We start from the raw sequence: 4,551 nt of genomic DNA, 5'->3' as shown, positions 1-4,551 counted from the left end.
ACTCCGCTCATTGCCTTTGCGCGAGCCGCATAAACTCATCGACGCTATTCATCGTCTCATCGGGACGACGTATTTATTACACGCTGCTCGAGGCCACCTTGCCGTCCTTTGGTTCGGCTCAGCCGGTTGACGCTAGTGGGCGTCCGTGGAAAGGTCATTGCTGATGACAGTGGCGACACTCCACCGTGAAAAGGCCCAGACGGTTGGTTTGGCATTACCACATGCAGGAGTGTAGGGACTCGCAGGCGGAACTTACCGAGTGACTGCGACGTGCTTGTTGTAATCTCGCTGAGAAAGCGTGCGAGGTAGACGAAATAGAAGAAGCAGAAAGAAAAAAAAGAAAAATATGTTCCCACACCAGGACTCGAACCCGGGTCTGCTGGGTGAGAGCCAGCTATCCTAACCGCCTAGACTATACGGGAAGGCTGAACAATGAAACCGCACTCAAAATAACAAACCCAACGCAAATACACACACGCACAACCACTGCAACCACTGCAACCACGCCCCAAACGCACGCTTCATGCGCTCTCACGGATACGACTCCGCTCATTGCCTTTGCTGAGCCGCATAAACTCATCGACGCTATTCATCGTCTCGTCGGGACGACATATTTATTACACGCTGCTCGAGGCCACCTAGCCGTCCTTTGGCTCGGTTCAGCCGGTTGACGCAAGTGGGCGTCCGAGGAAAGGTCTTTGCTGATGACAGTGGCGACACTCCACCGTGAAAAGGCCCAGACGGTAGGTTTGGCATTACTACATGCAGGAGCGTAAGGGCTCGCAGGCGAAACTTACCGAGTGACTATGACGCGCTTGTTGTTATCTCGCTGAGAAAGCGTGCGAGGTAGACGAAATAGAAGAAGCAGAAAGAAAGAAAAGCAAAAGATGTTCCCACACCGGGACTCAACCCCGGTCTGCTGGGTGAGAGCCAGCTATCCTAACCGCCTAGACTATATGGGAAGGCTGAACATTGAAACCGCACTCAAAATCACAAACCCAACGCAAATACACACACACGCACAGCCACTACAACCACTGCAACCACGCCCCAAACGCACGCTTCATACGCTCTCGCCATCCTTCCAAGCGCTCTCACGGATACGACTCCGCTCATTGCCTTTGCTGAGCCGCAAAAACTCATCGACGCTATTCATCGTCTCGTCGGGACGACATATTTATTACACGCTGCTCGAGGCCACCTTGCCGTCCTTTGGCTCGGTTCAGCCGGTTGACGCTAGTCGGCGTCCGAGGAAAGGTCATCGCTGATGACAGTGGCGACACTCCACCGTGAAAAGGCCCAGACGGTAGGTTTGGCATTACTACATGCAGGAGTAAAAGGACTTGCAGGCGAAACTTACCGAGTAGCTACGACGCGCTTGTTGTAATCTCGCTGAGAAAGCGTGCAAGGTAGACGAAATAGAAGAAGCAGAAAGAAAGAAAAGCAAAAGATGTTCCCACACCGGGACTCAACCCCGGTCTGCTGGGTGAGAGCCAGCTATCCTAACCGCCTAGACTATATGGGAAGGCTGAACATTGAAACCGCACTCAAAATCACAAACCCAACGCAAATACACACACACGCACAGCCACTACAACCACTGCAACCACGCCCCAAACGCACGCTTCATACGCTCTCGCCATCCTTCCAAGCGCTCTCACGGATACGACTCCGCTCATTGCCTTTGCTGAGCCGCATAAACGCATCGACGCTATTCATCGTCTCGTCGGGAAGACATATTTATTACACGCTGCTCGAGGCCACCTTGCCGTCCTTTGGCTCGGTTCAGCCGGTTGACGCTAGTCGGCGTCCGAGGAAAGGTCATTGCTGATGACAGTGGCGACACTCCACCGTGAAAAGGCCCAGACGGTAGGTTTGGCATTACTACATGCAGAAGCGTAGGGACTTCCAGGCGGAACTTACCGAGTAGCTACGACGCGCTTGTGGTAATCTCGCTGAGAAAGCGTGCGAGGTAGATGAAATAGAAGAAGCAGAAAGAAAGAAAAGCAAAAGATGTTCCCACACCGGGACTCGAACACGGGTTTGCTGGGTGAGAGCCAGCTATTCTAACCGCCTAGACTATATGGGAAGGCTGAACATTGAAACCGCACTCAAAATCACAAACCCAACGCAAATACACACACACGCACAACCACTGCAACCACTGCAACCACGCCCCAAACGCACGCTTCATACGCACTCGCCATCCTTCCAAGCGCTCTCACGGATACGACTCCGCTCATTGCCTTTGCTGAGCCGCATAAACGCATCGACGCTATTCATCGTCTCGTTGGGAAGACATATTTATTACACGCTGCTCGAGGCCACCTTGCCGTCCTTTGGCTCGGTTCAGCCGGTTGACGCTAGTGGGCGTCCGAGGAAAGGTCATCGCTGATGACAGTGGCGACACTCCACCGTGAAAAGGCCCAGACGGTAGGTTTGGCATTACTACATGCAGAAGCGTAGGGACTTCCAGGCGGAACTTACCGAGTAGCTACGACGCGCTTGTGGTAATCTCGCTGAGAAAGCGTGCGAGGTAGATGAAATAGAAGAAGCAGAAAGAAAGAAAAGCAAAAGATGTTCCCACACCAGGACTCGATTCAGGGTCTGCTGGGCGAGAGCCAGCTATCCGAACCGCCTAGACTATATGGAAGGCTGAACATTGAAACCGCACTCAAAATCACAAACCCAACGCAAATACACACACGCACAACCACTGCAACCACTGCAACCACGCCCCAAATGCACGCTTCATACGCTCTCGCCATCCTTCCAAGCGCTCTTACGGATGCGACTACGCTCATTGCCTTTGCTGAGCCGCATAAACGCATCGACGCTATTCATCGTCTCATCGGGACGACGTATTTATTACACACTGCTCGAGGCCACCTTGCCGTCCTTTGGCTCGATTTAGCCGGTTGACGCTAGTGGGCGTCCGAGGAAAGGTCATCGCTGATGACAGTGGCGACACTCCACCGTGAAAAGGCCCAGACGGTGGGGTTGGCATTACTACATGCAGGAGCGTAGGGACTTCCAGGCGGAACTTACCGAGTAGCTACGACGCGCTTGTGGTAGTCTCGCTGAGAAATCGTGCGAGGTAGACGAAATAGAAGAAGCAGAAAGAAAGAAAAGCAAAAGATGTTCCCACACCGGGACTCGATTCAGGGTCTGCTGGGCGAGAGCCAGCTATCCGAACCGCCTAGACTATATGGAAGGCTGAACATTGAAACCGCACTCAAAATCACACACCCAACGCAAATACACACACACGCACAACCACTGCAACCACTGCAACCACGCCCCAAACGCACGCTTCATACGCACTCGCCATCCTTCCAAGCGCTCTCACGGATACGACTACGCTCATTGCCTTTGCTGAGCCGCATAAACGCATCGACGCTATTCATCGTCTCGTCGGGACGACATATTCATTACACGCTGCTCGAGGCCACCTTGCCGTCCTTTGACTCGGTTCAGCCGGTTGACGCTAGTGGGCGTTCGAGGAAAGGTCATTGCTGATGACAGTGGCGACACTCCACCGTGAAAAGGCCCAGACGGTAGGTTTGACATTACTACATGCGAGAGAGTACGGACTTCTAGGCGAAACCTACCGAGTGACTACGACGCGCTTGTTGAAATCTCGCTGTGAGAGCGTGCGAGGAAGACGAGATAGACGAAGCAGAGAGAAAGAAAAAGCAAAAGATGTTCCCACACCGGGACTCGTTACCTGGGTCTGCTGGGTGAGAGCCAGCTATCCTTACCGCCTAGACTATATGGGAAGGCTGAACAATGAAACCGCACTCAAAATAACAAACCCAACGCAAATACACAAACGCACAACCACTGCAACCACTGCAACCATGCCCCAAACGCACGCTTCATACGCACTCGCCATCCTTCCAAGCGCTCTCACGGATACGACTCCGCTCATTGCCTTTGCTGAGCCGCAAAAACTCATCGACGCTATTCATCGTCTCATCGGGACGACGTATTTATTACACGCTGCTCGAGGCCACCTTGCCGTCCTTTGACTCGGTTCAGCCAGTTGACGCTAGTGGGCGTCCAAGGAAAGTTCATCCCTGATGACAGTGGCGACACTCCACCGTGAAAAGGCCCAGACGGTTGGTTTGGCATTACTACATGCAGGAGTGTAAGGACTCGCAGGCGGAACTTACCGAGTGACTACGACGCGCTTGTTGTAATCTCGCTGAGAAAGCGTGCAAGGTAGACGAAATAGAAGAAGCAGAAAGAAAGAAAAGCAAAAGATGTTCCCACACCGGGACTCGAGCCCGGGTCTGCTGGGTGAGAGCCAGCTATCCTAACCGCCTAGACTATACGGGAAGGCTGAACAATGAAACCGCACTCAAAATAACAAACCCAACGCAAATACACACACGCACAACCACTGCAACAACTGCAACCACGCCCCAAACGCACGCTTCATACGCACTCGCCATCCTTCCAAGCGCTCTCACGGATACGACATTGCCTTTGCTGAGCCGGAAAAACTCATCGACGCTATTCATCGTCTCATCGGGACGACATATGTGA

At 52.9% G+C, this 4,551-nt stretch overlaps 1 non-coding gene across 1 annotated transcript; it reads right to left on the bottom strand.

The window, feature by feature from the left end:
- Positions 1-2,016: 2,016 nt before the first annotated feature.
- Positions 2,017-2,089, bottom strand: PITG_29887. Its single transcript has one exon. It is a non-coding gene; the product is annotated as a tRNA-Glu (tRNA).
- Between the last annotated feature and the right edge of the window lie 2,462 nt (positions 2,090-4,551).

The sequence above is a fragment of the Phytophthora infestans genome, genomic scaffold, assembly GCF_000142945.1.
Source record: "Phytophthora infestans T30-4 supercont1.68 genomic scaffold, whole genome shotgun sequence".
Lineage (NCBI taxonomy): Eukaryota > Oomycota > Peronosporomycetes > Peronosporales > Peronosporaceae > Phytophthora > Phytophthora infestans.
The sequence above is the reverse complement of the archived record's forward strand: the minus strand, read 5'-3'. Positions and strand labels throughout refer to the sequence as shown.